This window comes from Molothrus ater, chromosome 10, assembly GCF_012460135.2.
Source record: "Molothrus ater isolate BHLD 08-10-18 breed brown headed cowbird chromosome 10, BPBGC_Mater_1.1, whole genome shotgun sequence".
In the NCBI taxonomy this organism is placed as follows: domain Eukaryota; kingdom Metazoa; phylum Chordata; class Aves; order Passeriformes; family Icteridae; genus Molothrus; species Molothrus ater.
The window spans coordinates 20,663,439-20,683,923 of record NC_050487.2 but is presented as its reverse complement, the minus strand read 5'-3'; the positions used below and the strand labels follow the sequence as shown (position 1 = coordinate 20,683,923).

Genomic DNA, 20,485 nt, shown 5'->3' with positions numbered 1-20,485 from the left:
TTTGCACTCAAGAATTTTATTATGAATTTAGCAAGGTGTCTGTATAGGAAATGTGTTGCTATCTTTTTTCTTCTGCTGCTGGTAAATCTATGTACCTTCAAAAACTTCCAGTGTAGGCTAAGATATGTTTTAATCCTCCTTCACTAACGAGTTCATGAATATCTTGAAACTACTCTTCACTGTTAATGATGCAAAATTTCCTAAAGAACCAATAATGAGCTGATAGGTTTCAGGGAAAAGATGTTTTATTTAGAGGGATTTGTTTAGAGAAATCTTTTTTCTGGCCAAGTCAGATCAAACATGCTGTGAGTAGCAGGAAGTTTGATCAAGGAGCAGGTTTGCTCTTTTATTTATAAAATGCTTGCTTTGGGGATGTTTCAGAAGGCAGGTGTGAGATGGAGAATTGTGTATACTTGCTGTTCAACACTGGTTTAAGACTTTTTCCTTGATTTAATAAGTTATATGACAAGATTTTCCTTTTTATTAACTGTCTTTTTTCTTTCACATAAAGTGAAGGTAATGTCACATCTGTATAAATCAATATAACAATGACATTATGTATGTATATTATTATTTAAACATTGCTCTCTAAGGCATAGTTTTGTCAGTCATATTTTATAGAGAGTTTCTGCAGATTATTATAATCATTACAATCTGTGCAGTGGAAAAATCCTGCAAATCCTCAGTTTTTGGGTATTTTGAGGGGTGATGCTGCAGTACAGGTAAATAGTAACAGGGTCTCTGCATAACACAATCCTATAAGCATTACAGGAAATAAAGCATGAAGAACATGCTGCTTAAAACACTGAACAAATGAGTACTCTGTAGAGAACATATTAGTGCACAGATTTTTTCAAGTCATTTCCTGTGAGAGCCCCCTGTGAATTTATGCCTGGAAATGCAAAAATGTTAAAATGCATTGGTGTCTTTTGGAAGCCTGTCAAATGCACATTTTGTGCTGTCTTGAATTATTACTTGTGTGTATATTAAGCAGGCATCAAATTGTGCTTAAATCAAAGATAAATGACTGCTGGTTTGGATGGCTTTTTCTGAGAACTGCCCAGAAAGGAGGGTGAAATTGGAAGTTGTATGCAATCACGTTTCTCCAATATACAATGACATAGACCTTATAATACATAAATCTTCTTTTGGGTGATATCTAGTCAGAATGAACTCTCTAAATTTTCCTTCTAGTAAAATTCTTTTACAAGCCAGATAAGATTTATTCTAACATTGATTTGATGAGCAACATTTTGTAGATCTCAAATAATTTTCACTCAAAATTTTATTCATGGGCCCCAAACACAAAGAGGACAGAGATGAATAATTGATTTCCCCCTTTCACATCATTACCTTATTCCATCAAGGCATTCTTAGGTGAACATTGTGCCCAGGTTAGTTTAATTGCAGCAATATCTTGTGCTGACCTGTACCACATATAATCCTTTCTAGATCATGATATTGTGATGGAACCTAATACAACCTAGAACATGTGGACAATATTTATTATACTTGGTGTCCTTCTTAATAATTCTGTTGTTTTAATACATTCAAAACTTACAGATTTTTTTTTCCAAATTTATTAATATTGTCCTAACATATGTGAGAACTTTTAGCCACAGTTTTGTTTAATCACCAATTATCAGAGGCTTCTATTCCACCTTGTGGAAGCACAATCAAACCACAACTAAGAGACAATCATAATTTCTTGCTTTGCACATGATACTTGCAGCTTTTAAGGTAAACTGGGATGAGAAAGGGAGGGTAAAACCTTGCTCTTTAGCCACTGGCAGTTTATGGATTTCTGAGCATCTGGTTTTCTTGCATTCACAGCATTTGTTTGGTGGCTTGGCCAATAAATGTGAAATGAGCGTTCTGCTTTCAGAAAGTTCAGGCAACCCAACTGCAAATCTGTCCCTCCCAAACACTCAGAATTAAGAACTTAATTCCCTGAGGTGCTCTAGCTGTAGTTACAGCAGGGGAGCATTGCTAATGAACAAACCCATGCAATCCATGTGCATTTGAGTCACACTGTGTTTTTTGAAAAAAATGCACACAGGACCAGATGTGGAAGTACTGTGGGGTTTAAATTGTGAGTTATAACTTTGCAGACCTTGAGGATCTGGGATGATTCCATGAAGAAGGTGTTCACATCAGATTTAACCACAGTTACATGAAAGGCAGAAGAGCACTTGAAGAGTTTCAGGGATAGAGATGCCCAGTATGAAAATCTTTGTACACTTCTTTCACAAGCTCCAGAAAGTCTAAAATGCAGCAGGCTCTGACCACAACTTCTGGCAGCCTAACCAGTTTGGGCATAAACAGTGAGGATGGGTTGGGACATGAGCAGGAAAAAAGGAAATCAAAACCATGAGCATGGAATGGAGTGGAACCAAGGAGCTGGAATTTAATATATTTCTCTTGGAAATGCTCATTGTCAAATTATAGTAAGGAATTGATTCTTTTACTTGAAAGACACCTTGTGCCTTTTTGAAGAGAGCACATGAAAAGCACGAGGGAACTGAAACATTAAGAAAGGACACTGTGTGTGACTGAATGTGTGCATTGCTGAATATGTATGACACTAGTGTGTTCACTCTTCATTGCTGTCTCAAAACCTGTTCTTTCTCTCTCCACTGGCCATAGGAAATATCCTCAGAATCCTCAAAGAATGGGGCTTTAGCTGTGGATATCCACTAATGAAAACAGCAAGCAGTTTATCTTTCCACCCTGCCACACTAGTTTTGTTCAACAGTTCTTTCTTAAGGCTCCTTCCAATTTTTCAGTGTGTTTCTGATCTCCTCATATAAGGCCCTAAGAAGTCATGGGAACATAATCAGGACGTTGATGATCAGGATGCTACGGTGCTGGCATTTTAATAAAATTCAGAATGAGTCCTAGAGCCACAGAATGGTTTGATTTGGAAGAGACTTTAAAGATCAGGTAGTTCTACTCTCCTGCCATGGGCAGGGTCTTCATCCTCTAGGCCAGGCTTCTCAAAGCCCTGTCCAACCTGGCCCTGGGCTTCTTTGGGCAACACGTTCCAGTGCCTTACCACCCTCACAGTAAAGAATTTATTCCTCATCTCTAATATAAACCTGGTCTCTGTCAGCTTAAGGTCATTCCCCCTTGTCCTATCACTCAATATCCTTGTTCAAAAGTCCCTCTCCACCTCTTTTGTAGCTCATTTAGGCTCTGGAAACTGCTTTAAGGTCTCCTCAGAGCTTTTCTTCTCCAGGTGAACACTCCCAGCTGTCCCAGCCTGGCTCCAGAGCAGAGGGGCTCCAGCCCTCAGAGCATCTTTGTGTTTTCCTCTGGCCTCACTCCAACAGGTCCATGTCCTTTTTATGTTGGGGGCCCCATCTCACTTCATTTCTTTCCATTTCAACTTCTCACAATACAAACCTATTTCACATAGGCCCATTGCTGATGGTATCAACTATGCACATTTTTCTTTTGTTTACCATAAAACAGAAGGACTGATGGGAATGTTTGGTGTAGAAACAGAGCTGCCAGCCTGAAATGCTGAAAAGTGATGGTTGTCAGCAACAAGCTTCAGTTACCTCCCTTAGGATGATTCCACACACATCACACTGACAGGACATTTCTGCTGATGCTCAGTCTAAATATTCATGTGCTGTCCTTGGTTCTTGCCAGCCCTCCCTCTGACACTCCACGTTACTTCTGGGTGTCTGTGCTTTTGGAACTGCTGCTGTTTTCCATTCTCAGGGCTTTATTCTTTTCTTGATCAAAATTCTTGGCCTTCCCTTCTGGGGACAAGACCCAACAGATCCCATATTTGCAAAACTGAGTGTTTTCAAAGCTGGTCCTAGAATCTTTGCTCCTTGACAATTTGTCCACACCCAAAACTCCTGCACCTCCTGTTTTCCAAAGAAGAATGAATGGAATATAGTGAGGAGATTGGTTAAAGGCTATAAGAATAGGTAGAAAGTAACTTCAACTTTTTAACTTAATTTTTGAATTAGATACAGGACTGTACACCTCTTTGGTATATCTTAATTGCAAATTCAAGGGTAAAAATTGAAATAATGATGATAAGTGTCTATCCCTGAATATATACACATTTCATTATCAAACAGTGCCTGTGCATGCTGTTCTATGTTCTATATTTGCAAAAAACATGTCATAAGGATGACTATCTTTGGATGTCTGGAGTTGCATGAATCAGTAAATTGTTTATTTTCTCAGTGGGAATTCACTCAGGACATTGAGGAGCTATTTCCTCCTAATTAGTTCCCTTGAGTCCTCTTATAAAAAAAACACCTTAGGCTTCAAGGAGTCTGTTTGGGGTCATTATTTTCCTGATAAATGTACTCCCCACCACTCCAGATTTCCCAGAAGGGAGACTGCAGGGTAGAAGAATGTTGTGCTGCACAATATATTCCATGATTGGTTCAAATTACTCAATTTACCCTGTATTTTCAAAAAACCAATCCGAAATCATCAGTCAGCCACATCCTACCTCCAGTGCTGATGCCAGGCAGTCATTTTCCCTCAGAGCATCATTGAACATGAGCTCTCCTCAGCTTGTTTCTTACTTTGATGAACTGGATGGCTGCAGGGACTGTTCTGAGATTTGAGACATTTCATTTGAGATGTTGCTGGTTGTTTCCACCACTGATAGCTCTGTAGGAAAGGAGTGGACAACGCTGATTTTGCTCATACCAGACAGGGATTATTGACCTGTAAAATTTACCATCATATTTTATCAAGCCACTCTGAGATGTCATTTTGTCAGATAGGTGTGCTAATGCAAGGTGATTTATCTTGTCTAATCTTTGAAAGGTAACCTGGAATCAAACCTCAGACAATGTTGAAAGATATTGTCAGTTATGTAGTACATGCTGAAGAGACAAGAATTTTTGTTTTGGTCTTTAGATCAACAAATTTTTGCTCAAAAATAAAACTATATCTTTCTTTTTAGACTCAAATTTTAGCTGCATATGGTGTAAATGTGTTCATTTTCACCTGTCAAAAACCCTTTCATGCTCTGTATCTTGTGATTATTACACTGTGATCATTTCTTGATAGTTGCACACCTCTATGACTCAGAGTTGCCAAGTTCAACGTTGTGTTTTCATTTATTCTGCTGGTGCTGAGCTGACTCTAACAGAGTTTTAGGCTGATTGAAACACTGGGCCTAGGCTCCCATGGTCTAAATCCCCCCTAAATCCCAGTGTTTTATTTTGGCCTTAGCAGACTCCAAGGCAGTTGGGTAGATCAGGCATCGCCAGTGGAATTGCAGATGTGAAGCTCTGGGCTGTAGCAGGTGTGTTCGTGGGCTCCTGCAGGTTTTCTCTGAGTCACATCTGTGCCAGCCCCACTGCAAAATATGGACAAACCTGGTCAGAAAAGTTCTGTGGAGCTGTGGCTGCCCAGCACCCAGGAGTGTGTAACCCACAGGGGGCTGGGGAGGGGGAAATGCTGCCTTGGGATAATTCTCCCTTTAACAAGGGCTGCTGCAACATCCCCTCTGCACACAAATGCCTCTTAACCCCTCTCTGCCTGACATCACCTTTCCAAGCTAACATTCCCAGTGTCAGAGAAACACTTCTGGTTTATTTCAGTGGAAGGTTGTTTGATTGAAGCCTGAATAATAGAAATAAACCTTTTTGTTGATAGGAGATGCCCCTTTTTTTTGAATCCTGTGACTATGAAAATATCATCCAGACATCTCTTAGGTTTGCAATGTGAGCTTGCAAACCTCTCTTGCAGTCTGAATTTCACGTGTGCAGCCCAAGTCCAGCATCACTGAGAACAGCTGTGAGGAGAGAAAAGAAAAAGCTGGGAAAAACAGATGCTTTTCAACTTGTACACATTATTTATTACTGAACTGACCCATAGCACAGTGTTAGGTGCTTTATTGTATTTGCCCACCTTAGAAAGCAGCTGGAGCAGCAGCAGCAGCCTGCTCAGGCTGTGGGGAATGCAGCCACAATTCCTGCACCCTCTACTGGCTGATGCACACACCTCGGAGGGGCTACAGGAGTTTTTTTTTTTTTTTTTTCTCAGCTTTAACAATAAATTTCTCAGCTGGAACAATAACGTTTTCCAGCAAAAAATTTTATAGCACCATAATTAGGAGAAATAGGAAATTTGGGTGATCTAGTTGTCTGGAATAGGAAAGGAAGTCTGAGAAATAGAAAATTAGTGAATTCTTTCATTTGCCTAAGAAACTAGTGCCTGAGAACCACTGTGCTCACTTTCTACAGCAAGGGAATGCCAAGGTTTGGCACACAGAAGGACACTAAGCTGTATTGTGCTAATTCTGAATTCTAGAGAGATTGTTCATTAAATTCTGCAAATGCCAGATGTGTGGGGGGAAAAAAGTAGTATTCTGCAATCAAGACCTAGAAATTTGAAAATTAAAATTCAAAGTCATGTCTTTCTGGGATTCACTTCAGCCACAAATAAGTATTACAAAGTATTTGTCTAGGTTTAACTTTCAGATGGTTGTAGCTGATCTTGTTATAAAAACAGCTGCAGTTTCAAAGTCCATGTAGAGGGCACTCTGTGGCATGACCATGGTGTAGAGAGGACCATAGACTCTCCTGGGTTATGGCATCAATTAAATAATAGACTTCTAGGCTGCTGCAGTTTCTCTAATGCTATTGGGGTTTTTTTTTTTTCCTTTTTTCTTTATATTTTAATTTTTCTTCCTTGTCTGCCCACATGGATGCCAGCTAAGGCTTCCTGAGGTTATATTGTTCCTGCCATAGCAGACAAGGGTGCCTCACCATGTAGATCTGGCGCTGTCTCATGTCTGTGTGCAGCAAGAGACACAAGGGCTCATAACCTAACATGCACCCATTAGACAGCTACAATGAAGCTGTCTAATGTTGCTGCTTTGCTATTAAATCATTTGGGCTGCCAGATTGTACAGGAATATTATTATTGGGCTATAAAGAACAGCTCACTTACACTAGAGTGAGATTTTCAGAAATCACAAGTGATTTGACCTGCCTTCAGTTTACTTTCTTAAAAGTAGTTGTATTTTCAGAAGGATTATTGCCCCTCTCATTGCCGGTTAGAGATGGTGCTTCTCTGGGTCCTTCAGTTCAGGAGCTCTTCGGGTGTCTTTGCCTTGGAGATCCTTGGCAATTTCTGTTCTCCCTGCTTTGCCTGCGTGTTCTTGCCTGTACATGTCAATTTTGTGTCGTTTGTCATTGTGCAGTGAATCAGATTCCCAGACATGACAAGCTTTAAGACTTGCTAAGATAAGCAGGTGAATGTGTTAGAATGTTTGTACAATGGTATTTTCATATTGATATCATCTCCTGGACTTCCCATCACCACTGATGCTGATTAATGCCTGCAAAATACAGGAATGTGTCCTTTATGAAGTGTTTTTCTGCCTGCTCATTATTTCCTATGGCTTATTTTGGCAGAATTTCATAAGCACTCCTCCTATTGACTCCTCCACAAAACCAGTCAGTCCCACACGACCCTCTGGGGTGCCTGGCCTCTTTCAGAGGTCTCTCAATTCCCTGCAGGAGCATGGATTTGCTGCATGGGTCAGTGCCAAGCAGCTGGGGCTGGCAGAGGCTGCCTCTTGACCTCCCTCTCCTCCCCAGCTTGGGAATCCCTCCATGCCTTCCCCCTCTCCTTGGTATGGGAAGATTGTCTCTGCCCTGGTGATAAAGAAATCAAACTGGATTAGACAGAGTTAAAGGCAGGAGAGATAAAAGAGTTTGCTCAAGGTCTCCAGGGTCTCTTGCCCCTGCTCCCAGCTCAGCACCCAAACCCCAGCACACCCCAGCCTCTTTCAAATGCAGCTCACACCAAGCAGATTGGAAGTGATTTACTGCTCTTTAGGAGTGCTTTCAAATTGCATCTTTTTCAGTTGTCAGGAATTAACTGCAACTGCCTGAGTTTTAATTAATGGATCATGTTATTTGGTGCATCTGAACAGAAAATTTAGGGCACATCTTTGGCTCTTTTGGCCAGTAGCCATGATGAGAGCCAGGCTAATTATATCGGTCACCAAGTTATCGGTGCAATCGTCACTGGAGGCAAACAGATGCCAAGAGAGGCTGGTAGTAAAATCATGATGTATTTCACAGTCATCTTATTACTGACTGATTTAAATAAGGATCTAAAATGCTCTGTCAGTACAGGGAGTGTCAAGGTTCCAGCAAGTCTTAATTCACAAAAGTTCAAGCTTTCCTTGCTTGTGGAAAGTGACTGGTGAAAAAGGAAAAGGTGTGCCACAGCAAAAGCATGTGGAGAGCAATTCACTGCTTATACTTGCAAATGCTGACAATACAGGTCACATGTTCTTTTTTTTTTTTTTTTACTGAGTTTAAGTATTAGGGAAGAACACTGTCTGATGAGGTTCCTCTGACTTCCATTTCATCTCATGAGTGATGAAGTTGGCCCATAGTTCTCTGTCATTTGCTTGCTGGGTCTAAATGAATATAAACTGCATGTAATAGTGACTCAGAGCAGCAGCTCCATCAGGGAATGTCCCTGTGTGCTTTCAAACTCAGCACGTTGGAAGTAGAATACAGTATGTACTCAACATTAGGTTTCAACTAATTTAATTAAAAAAACTAGAAATTGGTTGCTTTTCACACAGTATGAACAGAAAACTCTTTGTCTAAATGCTTTCTATAATTTAAAAAAACAAAGTCTAGCTCCATAGTTGCCTCTACTGGGTCACTGCAAACCAAGGTACTGCTGGATTATGGCTTCAAATAATAACTGAAATTTTGAGAAGGAACAAAGCCATAAAACTCCTCTCTAAATGTATCCCCAGCCACATAAACAAGGAAATGGATTTTATAATTAATTCAGAGTTCTCTGGCAAGCACAGTGTTGTAATGTGTTGTAATCTACTGATTAAGTTCCAGTAAGAACACTGGCAATGGCTTTTTTTATCAATATCTGTCTTTTAACAGCACCCAAAAGAACCTGAAATTCTGAATCTCAAAATAACCACGGGTGGATTGTGCTGGATCTGAGCATCCAGTCAACACTTGGAGAGGGGTGAGCATGTAGGAACAGGGTTTGTGTCATCCTTGGGTCCTGTTTGCTTCCTCTTCCCACGTCCTCGAGCACTGTGTTCTGGAAATGCTGTACTTTATAGAAAATTGATTTTGAGAAGTCCAGGCTGAATGGGTGTTTGAAACATTCCAGCAAAGCTTTTAATCCAGTAGGATTCTACTTCACAGAATGCTTTGCCATCCATCAGGCCACTGGTCATGGCTGTTAATTAAACGAAAATGCAAAATAAATCTACAGTGCAGAGATACAACATAGCCAATTAAACATCCCAGTGCAGGGTGCTAATGATAAAAAGTGAACGTCACCAAGGACAACCTGTGTGATGTCAGAATACAAATCCCACCAGATTTGTGCACAAAATGCAGGGCTCCCCTCGTGGGTGGGAGGAAGGGGATGGGTGTCCCTGAGCACTGAAGGGCAGCAGAGGCGGTGGTGGGGCTGTAGGGAATGGGAGTATTGGGAACTTGTGTGGCATAGAGGCAGCTAAGGCCAGAGCACTCAGACTAGTGCTGCTAATTTTCTTGACTCTTGGTATGTGAAACTCTGACCAGTCTCAAGCGAGCCCTTTGCCGCACAACAAAGAATTGTGTTTTTTAAAATTGTAATTGTTTTAGTACAAAAGAACAACACTGAAGAAAGCAAGTGCTAGCCATGTTTGGAGTGCCTGAAGGGCTGTCAGGGCCCTGTGTCTTTGTGCAGATGTCAGGGCATCTTTGTGGAGATGCTCTGTGAAGAGGGATGGCCTCTTTAAGTGGCTCTTCTTGGCAAGGTTCAACCAAATGAATGGCAATAACTCAGCAGTTACAGCTAACTACAGCAGCTCACAGGCAGGCATTATAATTTCATTAAAGATCTGGCAATCCGGGCAATCTAAAGAATAGAAATGCACAGAGATGAGCAATCTTTAGTTTCGTGAAATCAAAGAAAATATTTAACAAAGTTATTGCAACACACAACTTAATGAGCTATCATGAGACAAACAAATTAATGAATATTTAGTATTTTCTGTATGTAAACAGTTCCACCTGTTCTACCTATTAGAAAGGTTAATTTTTTTTGAGAAACACAGTCTGATAAAATTTATATTTGAAAGAAAAACTTGACTGTCTTAAGCTACATATTTCAATAGCTCATGAAACTTGTGTTGCATCAAAGAACTTGCCTACCTTCAAAGCTTCAGGTGCATACTTTATGTATCTCAATGTGCATTTTACCTTGGATTGCTAGTTGGGAGCTTCTTTCTTCTTTTTAGCTTTTGATTGTATGTTTTGCTCTTTTTGGAGGTTAGTTGCTTACAATGAGGGTTGTATGAAGGGTTTCATGTCCTTAAAATAGAGAAAATGGAGCAGGGGGGAATTTTAGACTATTGCAGGATGCTGGCCTTTGAAATTTCCGTGGATTTTCAGTCCATGGAAATTTAGCTCTCTCTTCGTTCTTTTAATAAATGCAGATAACACAACCCTATCAAGACTCAGCTGAGCTAAATATTAAATAATGCCAGTCTTTAAACCAGTTTTGCATTCCCTAGATTGCAATGAACATGTAATTCTTTCTGACATGCAGGGTATTAAAACATATTTAACAAAGTTCTAATCAATTACAGGCACTTCTCCCCTTGTTTCAAACGAATCCAAACACTCTTTACACATTTATATGTAGGCATAAATGTGTGTATATCATAGAATGGTTTGGGTTGGAAAGCACCTTAAAGATCATGTAGTTCCAGCCTTATTTAAATATTTATATTTATATATCTAGATATAAAAGTGTGTGTGCAAGCCACTTAGCTCCTACAGGCAAGGACATCTTGGTTGTAAACTGCTGGTGGATTCAGCATCAGGCACTGCATGGATACAGGAATGTCATATATTATTTTACTTTATTAGAATATAATCTATTATTACCACATCTATAGGCTCAGCTATCACATCTCCATATAGAGGGTTTGGCCCTATAATTTGTTTTCCCAGCCAAATATCCCTTCCTGAACCTGTACAATTTGCTGGAGCTGGAGACAAATCTTGTTCCCTCCCACAAGTCAGTAGCCCTCTTTGCCCAGCAGTGTTTTGGATGAGAGGAGAGCTATTGAGGCCCCTGGAGGGAAGGACAAGGGAGAAATGTTTGAACGCAGTGCAGGGAAGCTGAGTGAAAAACAGTGGAAAAGTTCTGCAAAGGGACCCCAACCTTGGGGACAGGTCAGAGCCAAAGTGGTGAGTGAATGAAGTGGTATCACACATCTCTGCTGTGAGAGGGAGTTGAAGAACAACTGAATGTGCTCAACAATTTGGTGCCATTTCTGCACGAGTGAAGATGGGTTAGGACCAGATGGAGACTTGGTGGCCAAAGGTGGGATTGTCGCAAGTTGAGTGTAAATTGTCAGCTCCTGCCACCCACAAAAGGCCTGGTAAGGAGATAAATTGGTTGAATTCCCCCCACAGTTAGTAGGGGATCATCTGCTTAAATGATAGAGCATTCCATGGAGATATTCACGTGGTGGCTCAGGGAACCCACGGAGGATTCTCCATCCCTCTTGAAGGAGGGAGAATAAAACTTTGCACCCTTGGATTCCAGTGGCTTATCTAGTGACAAGAGAGTGCTGTTATTTTATTTCACCTTTATTTCTTTTCAGTATAAAGAACAACCCAAAGATAAAGCTACTCCAGGGTTTTGTATGGATGAAGAATGTCAGAATATCTCACCTGGTATTGCCTCTTTGGTGATGGTTTTTAGGCTGTTGGTTGATCTGTGGCTGGTGGCAAGTGATTGATTTCCACATACAAATTTCATTTCTAGTTTTGAAACCTTTTTTTTTTTTCCATGTAGTATTCCCTTGAGATTAGCATAACAGCATTCATGGGATTGCCCTGTCAGCAGAGTATGTTCTGCCTTTCCCTCCTGTACCTGAGAGCTGCACAGCTTTTGGCAACAGCAAGAGAGTTAAATTTCAGAGTACTGAAGGATTCTGGACTTTCCTAATTAACCATGGACTGGAATAGTTATTGAAACAGGCAAAAAACGTGCCCAGGACAGGATTATTCCAGCACATGGGAATGTCACAGGATGAATTGCTGCTGTGTCCTGTCACTCCTGCCATGGGCACTCAGATCCAGGTCCTCAGTGGGACTGAGAGACATAAATAGCCCAGCATGGCTGGGTCTGACCTTCCTCCACTGGGATGTGCTCTCAGGTGAGGGTGTAAAAGCTTATCAAATTTTCGGGCACCTCCAGACCTTGCCTGGGGCTGTAGGCTTGGAAACATGAGTGGGTTTGCTGTGCTTGGTGAGTGTCAATATTTTAACCTGAGGTGCCTGTTAGCAGGGAAAAATACAGATCTTAAACACAATATGAAGGGAAGTCTCTCCTAAAATAACAGGAGATGTTAATGAGCTCTCTGAAAGAGGCTTAACTCGGGATGTTTTAATGTGTGATTGTGGCTGTTCTTAAGAAATGAATAGACCTATCAGCATTCACAGGGCTATTCTCCTTTCCCTTCTGATCTGGCCTTCCTTTCTCCCCACATCCCCTGAGTCGTCAACTTTCATTGTCTGATGTGGTCCTAGAAAGCATGAGGGCTGGGGTCGGAGAATACTTTTATTCCTCAATTAGAAATAAAGAGAAAGCAATGAAAAATAAGTAAAAAAAATCAAGAAACAAAAAGAGTCACTTATATCTTGTGTGCAGACAGTGATGATCCAAGTAAGTAAGACCATGCCTTCATCTTAAATCACACCTGCGTGAAATATTTGAGCACAATCCACATCTCTCTACATAAACCACGCATAAATTACACAATTTGGGTACAATTTCGAAAGAGGCAGCAGCCCATCCGCACGCAGGTGTGTGTGCAGCATCTCCACCCTGCTCTGGCATCCCTTTGTGCCCCGGCGCTTGCGGGGTTCCGTGCTCTCCGAGCCGCTGCCCGCGGCCGCCGGAGGGACCCCCCAGCCCCGCGGCGGGGCCGGGGCGTTGCGGGAGGGTCCCCCGGGGGCCGGTCCGCCCGGGGCGGTGCGGGGCGGTGCGGGGCCGGGGCTGCCCGCGCTGTTCGCCGCGCCGCCGCTGGGGGTATCTTTGTACCATTTTTCATCCAGCAGCAATTTGGAGTGGAAACGTGTAATAGGGGAAAAAGCAGGGATCTCGGCGGTTTGAGCGAGCCGTGCATCCAGGAGCCAAAAAAGATTAACACCCCTCCGCGCCCCTCCGCGCATCTCCCGCGCCCCTCCGGGCACCGCCGCGTCTTCGCGATCGCCCGCCGGACATCGAGCGAAAGGGATTCGTCTGGAGGGCACTTTCGGATCGGGGGAGATCTATTGGATTAGTGGGATTATCTGCCTGCAGACGGAGAGAAGTAGCGTTTGATCATTTCCATTGCCTGCCTGATGGTCGGATTTACATGGAGGTGGCTCGGCACGGATGAGGCTGGATTCCGGATGGGGATTTCCAGCCCCCCCTTCCTGCGCCCCGATCCCAGGAAAGGGCAGAAAAATATATAAAAATCGGTATAATTGGGAAGTGTCCGGAGCGCTATTGGGAGCCCTCCCGCTCCCAGCGGCTGGGAGAGCCGGAGGAGGCGAATCCAGCGGATTACAGCTTCGACTGCGATTGCGGGAAAGCGGCCGTGAACTGGTAAATACTTTGATGCTCCCGGCGTGCGGGGCGAGCCCGCGCCGGGATGGAGAGGAGGGAGGGGGCGGCCGGGCAGGGATGCAGCAGGGCGGCCGGGATGGAGGGGAGAGGAGAGAGGGATGGAGCGGGGCGCCGGGATGATGGAGCGGGGCCCCGGGCAGGGCAGGGCAGGGCGGCTGCGGGGCTGAGCCTGGGGGCGCTCGGCAGGGCCGGTTTCCCAGCCCGTGTGTGCGTGCGTGTCCGCGGCCGGGGGGATGCGTGCGGGGCTGCGGGTGCGGGGCTGCGGCGGCTGCGAGCCCGAGCGGAGCCCGCCCGCGGGGATGCGCGGCGGCGGCGGCGGGAGCGGCTGCGGGGGTGTTCGCGGGGAGCTCTCCATCCACACACACACACACACACGCACACACACGCACACACACACACGCGTTCGCGCTCACGCACGCACCCCCCGCACCCTCCGCCGCCGCCCCGGCGAACTTTTCCTCCCTCCCCCGCCGCCCCGGGGCCGCCGCCCGCCTCGGGCCGGGCGCGCAGCTCCGCGGGCGCTCCGCAGCCCCCGGGGCCGGGCCTGCCGGGGGATGGCTCCTCTCATTTCTTCAGACATCTTCTTTCTCGCCCTGGTGCTGAGTGCTGGTTCTTCTGCTTCCCCCCCCCAACCCCGTCCGCCTCCCCCCCCCCCCATCCTCCTTTCCTGATGATCGCACTAGAGCATCATCTTTACTTGCGAAAGGAAAATCAATTTTCAACAGGTTTAATTAAAATTAATCAGTCAAATTACTTAATATTAATTGGCTTATAATTAAAGCCAGAAAGTTACCTTGGAATCAGGAGAAAGGATGTTATCTGGAATCGTTTTAACGGTGCATATGGTTTCAGAGCAATTACATTCAAATAACTGTTTAAATAAAACAAACCAGAGCTTGATTATAGTGTTGTGCTCTTGCTGGTGCAGGTGACACAATCTGGACTGGCCATTTCCTTCTGTAAATTTGCTGACCTTTCGAAGGAATATCATGTTAGTTTGACACTGGGTTTGCTTTCTGGAAGGCCAGTTTGTTTTAGCTCTAACAACTATGGCATTAAAATCCACTAGTATAAAATGGAAATATGCCTTATAGAAGCTATAAATATCAAAGTGAATGTTTTTAGCACATTTAGATGTTCTGTGAATTTGAAATGAAGCAGATTTTTCTTTTTCTCAGCATAAGTGTAAGAAATTGTTTTAGGAATTATTTTTTGCCAGCACTGCCATCCACTGTGGCAATATTTGCATTTATCCAGAGCCTTAGTGGGACAAGACCGTACTGGTAAATTCAGAGGTAATTCACATCTGAAACCACGTATTTTTGGTAATGCTCACAGTAACCTTTTTGTGCTCCCTTAAGATCTAGGTAGGTATTTTTGTTTGTTTGTTTTTTACAGTAGCAGCATTTTTGGTGCATCCACAGACTATTGTTATTGCTGAAAGAACAGTACTGTGAGCTTTGGGACATTTCCCCCTACTTTTCTGGGCTGGCTTAGTTGAAGCAAAGGATACTTATGAAATTGCACGTACTTTATTACAGGCACCTGACAAGAGAGAGACCCATGCACGGTGTAAATGAGCATTTAAAAATAGAGCCCATTATTCAGGGCCCTGATTTTCAAAGATCCTGATTCCCATTGACTGCACTGAGACTTGTGTGGGCTCCACAGCTGTAACACACAGACCACTTCTGCATCTTCGAAATTAGATTTGCAGATTGGGAGCCAAATGCTAAGTAGCCATGTTTGGGAATGGTGGTTGGGAAGGATTATTTATTTTTTCTTCTCCCCCCCCCAACTCTATGACTGCTGCAGGGTTAAAGAAGACTGCTCCTTAGTTACTTTTTGATAAACGGCACCGTTTTTCTTAGGCTGTGGCTACAGATTGCAGTGATGTTGCAAAAGCAGTTTTGCAGTAAATGATTAGGAGATCCTCAGGTACCTGCAAAGAGACCCCATTTATCCTGCGCGTTTCCTGCGAATCATATGCAGGCTGTGGGAAGAAAAATGAGGCTGAGGATAATCATGCTAAGTGTGCTGGGAAGCAGGATTTGGCTGCACACCTCTGTTTTGTGATTAACTGAGGTAGCAGCGAAAGCCGTGAGAGTGGTTCAGGCTGTTTGAGGCAGTGGGTGTAGGAGCGAGGAGAGGAGCTGCTGCCCTGATGCTGCTTTGGTTATCTTACCCCCTCTCCTAGAGTAGGGTAAGAAGATAAAATCCGAGCTGCTGATACTTAAACATCTTTCACAAAGTGGGTTTTCTCTGGATTATTTGGCTGGAGGTGGAGCAGTCTGCTGAGGAGGGTTATTTAAAGACTGGGACAGGGCTGTAGGCAGAAAAATTGATTTGCAAGTGAATGGAGGAATTTGAACATGGTAATGGTGGTAGTTGTATTTTTTATCAGTTTACATTTTTAATATCCGCTGGCATGCACACCAGCATTAACCACTCTAATTGTTCAAATGGAGTCTGGGGAAAAGGGAAGAAAGCAGAGGCTTAGATGTGGTCTCAGTTTGTAATGGATTGGCTTGCCTTTCTTTATTAAAAGCAAATATACGTTCCTTTGTAATAGAGATATAAAGCTGTATTACAGACCCTTGGCTAGCTCTGAATTATTTGTTTGATGTCATATTTATTATGGTTTTTTAATCACATGAAAAAGAAATTATTTAAAAATTAAATACTGGAAAAAGAAGGGCAGAAGGAGACAGATGTTCTTTGAAAGAAAATAATGAAAATAAAACATTTTTTCTAGAGGTCCAGTAGAAACCTCTGTGGAATTCTTTTAATAAAGGATGGGCAGTTATCAATCTGATCCAGTAAATGATATAGTTTCTGATTAGTCCCAGATATCCCTCCATGGTAAGTATATCAGGTGATGAAATAATAGATAATGGTAAAAAATAGGTCCTGACTGATGAATAAGGGCTGTTCTAGAGACATGTCTCCATTTCTGTAGCCCTGGTTCTGAGCTCTGCATTGTGAGGGAGCATAAGCACTCAGAGGAGGATGCCTGCCCTGATACCCAGGTGTTGCACAAGAGTTTGTATGGGAAGGAGGGAGAGGGAGTTAGGGGATGCAAAAAACCAAACCACACCAAAAACCCCCACCTAATGGGGAAACTTCATCATGTGTTGCGTATTGAGAGCACATCCTGTACTTTTAATAACAAATGATGACATTACATTCCCCAGGATTACTATTGAACTGTCAGAATTACAGGGGGAAATAATTTTGGCTTCTCAGCTGCTCATTTCTACCTGCCTCTGAAGACCCCACGTGTTTTCCAACAGACTTTGTTTCCATAACTATTAATTGCTCATTAATGATGTTTTGTGTGCTCTCCAGGGATGAAAAGTGACTGGTTGGCTGCTTGGTCCCATGTCAGGTTTTGCTGTGCACCCTCTCCACCACAGCACTTCCCACTAGGAAACAAAAGGTGGAGTGAGGGAGCAGCAGCTGTGGGAAACCAGGGGGCACAGAGTCTGTACTGTAAATATCCTCATGGTTACCAAGCCATGTAAAGATCTGGGCTGCACACAGCAGGGTAACATGGCTTTTCCACTGCTGTGGTCAAATAAAACATGAGGCCATTAAAGGAAAAGCAATTTGAGTTCTCTTTACCCCATTTGTTGAATTTTTCTGTTTTGTCCTCATAATATTTTCTGCATAATCAGTTTTAGTGTTGCCTTTGGGTAGCCTGTTACCTTCTGCTGATGCTTGGTTAGGTCTTTTGCACCATATTAAGGGAGAATGCAATGCTTGGAAATTAGCAACACGTGACGGTAAAATCATGAGAGCGGTCAAGGACACTTTACAACTATTGCATTTCAAGTAACTCATATTCCTTTAACGAAGCAGAGAACTTAAATGGCAATTTAAAAAGATGTTTTCTAAATCTCCTCAATCACATCCTGCCTAGAGAAGCCATTAGCTCACTTGTTGAACTGGTTCTGGGAATTTAATGAGGGGAATACATTTATGTTGCATTTTATACTTTTATTTAATTACATTTTGTCTGAAGCTTTTAGGTTCAATATCTGAACTTAAAGTTGTTCCTTAACTTTTGCCTTCCCAACCCTGTCCCCCAGTTTCCAAAACAGTACTTGAAAGCAGTAAAGTGTTATGTAGGCACACAGTGTTAGAAATATTCATGAGGAGAAAACGACAATTTAGTCAGGAGCAACCTTACAGATAGACTGAATATTTTGACATCCTCAAGCCTGTGCAAAACAGGAATTGTAGGATGAGGCTTTTGTTTCTTCTATAGTTTCACAATAAAGGATTTTTTCTGTGTAGAATCTGGGCCCTGGAGCAGCCACCATGAGATGCAGCTGCTGGGTCAGGAAACCCTCTGGTCACTGGAGCCGTGGTCAGTGTGACCAGGACATGGCCACAGGGACACTGGGCATGGTTGCTAGAGCTGAAATAAGTCTCTTTCTCACAGACAGGGGTAGAAAATGGAAAGAGGACAAGGAGCTGAATAATAGGAGCTACACATGAAGTCAGATGGAAAGAGTAAATCTTTGTAGACGTTTAATGGTGTTATATTCTAAGCTTTTGGGAAATTTTATTTGAAATTTTTTTACAACGGTAAATATAGTCTGTGCTATATCCTATTTCTATTTCATGTGAGAGAAAAATTCCCCATCTATGGCACAACACTTTACTGCTACCATTACTGCAGACTTTATAGATCAGAGATGTGTCAGCATGTTAGCTTTAGCTGTAATGCTTTTTTTTTGTGAAACCTTATGGGCCTTGCAGCCACTTTCTCATACTGACACTCATAAAACGTTCAAGTTCTCATATTTATTATTTAATTTGCTTCCTTTATAAAGCAGAAGAGCTCTTTGGTACATGAATATGAAGCCAAAAATGACAGGCAGGCATGAATGGGACTAATGAGTTTTAATAATGCACATATTAGAAACTGTTAAAGGAAGTTTAATTAAGAAAAACAAGTTAAGCATAAAATTCATTTTGGAGCAAATGCAGGTAAAGTCACAGATGTACAGAATGCTAGATCACAGGAAACAACATCTTCAAGCTGATAGATCCCTCTAATGCCAATATTGCACTCATGTTGTAGTGTGCTCTCTGCAGTTCTGGAAAGCCTGGTAATACCAGTCAAGAGACTCTCAGAGCTGAGTTAGAGATGCTGGGTTTGTGATTAACAAATTATGTTTATACATCTGTGAATTTCCTGATGAGTTGGAACTTGATCTCAATTACCCTGATGAAATTGGGACCATCTTGACCAGCTGATCAAGAACAAAAAAGCTTGGGTTCCTTTTTCTGCCACAAGGAAGTTTGCTTGTCTTTTTCTTAAAAAAAAAATCATCTTGTTGAAGAGGTGGTTATTGATCTAGCTCTACAACATGGGTTTTGTATACTTGGAATTGTTACTGTATTGTATCCAGCTAGAACAACAATTCATGGACAAATCTGAGTTCATTCAAGCATCTTTGTTTGCAGAGTTCTCCCTCAAGAAGTGGCATTATCTGTATTCCAGCTTTTTTTATCTTGAATTACTATTTCCACCAGGAAAATACAAAAGTGATATCTTTCTTATGAATCTGATATGAAAGCTTGCCTTGGGGGCTGAACTAGCATTAAAGGTAGTATTATTGTTGATATTATAGTTGTAATAAAGGTGGCAAGAAAAATCCAATTAATTTTTCCCATACGATTAACCCCAGTGAACCAAGGGTGAGCCACAAATATATATCAGGCGAAGATCTTTGTTAACAATTCTGTAGCTAGATTTATCACCTGAAAGACACAACAAAAGCACAGTTAGTTTCAGGAGTCTCTGGGTGGGTCCTGGGCACTCTGCTAGAGTGATCAGATGAGAAGCGCGTGTATATTTTATGAAGTATTAATCAAAGCAACTCCCACTTGACCTGATGAAATGCAATACACAGATTTTGATACTGGAGCTCTCCAATGAGAAACATCTGGGTTATTTTTTCCTCTGGGATGACCTCTGGTTAACATGAGTTCAGTAGAATTTCTGCAGTAGGTCAGGGAATCTTTTTGTCCTGAAGCACAGAGCAGCCATCAACAGAATGGCCATTTGATCATTTAGCTGAATAGTTACAGTACTCAAAAGTGAGGATAATCTGTGGTCCATTTAAGAGTTAACTGTAAGCTGCTAAAAGGAATAAAGGTTCACTTCAGTGCCCATTATATTCCAAGCCAGTGCATCTGTCATTTTTAATTTAAATCTGTATTACTTAGCTGTCTAAAACTTTACACATAAGTGACAGAGTTACCCATTCTTTCTGTTATGGGTAAAATCACCATTTCGTTACCTACTTATTGTGCAAAATGTCAGACAGCTCTAGTCTGCATTAAAAAATTGTAGTCAACTTCTGGTAATATAAACAATTACTTCAGATAAGAAGTAGAACTATTTTAGGAAAATTATTTATTGATATGAGTAAATGAAGATTATAAGACTTAACAGACCCTCTCCTCATGGGCTTAATTTGTCTAATTCAAAAACAGTTTAATAGAAAATTTTGATCAGAAGTCAAAGCAAGATGCAGAAAATTTTGCAAAGAAAGATGCAGAAAATTTTCAAAGGGAGTTTTGATCATGAAAATACTAGTTAATAAGCATTAGTGAATATACCCACTAACAGCAAAGAACAAAAATTTGGTGCAGTTGAAAAATACATCACAATTTAAAGGAGTCTTGTGACACCTACCCATTTAAATTCAACTTTTCACTAATTTTGAAGCACTGCATCGAATACTTTATGCTACAGTATTTAAATACTATATTTTTCACTAACAAGTTATGAAGC

General features: G+C 42.1%; 1 protein-coding gene across 8 annotated transcripts in view; it reads left to right on the top strand.

Annotated features, from left to right (window-relative positions):
- The window catches only part of NLGN1 (neuroligin 1), a 376,858-nt gene that overhangs the window by 56,098 nt on the left and 300,275 nt on the right, over nt 1-20,485 (top strand). For 2 of the 8 annotated variants that reach the window (XM_036389260.2, XM_036389256.2), the window contains exon 1: nt 13,120-13,650. The exons of 2 other annotated variants lie outside the window; for them this stretch is intronic. The gene's annotated coding sequence lies outside the window, so the exon portion shown is untranslated. Of the gene's footprint in view, nt 1-13,119; nt 13,651-20,485 lie in introns of those variants that run through there. 4 more of the 8 variants (XM_036389264.2, XM_036389263.2, XM_036389262.2 and 1 more) reach the window with 2 other exon arrangements.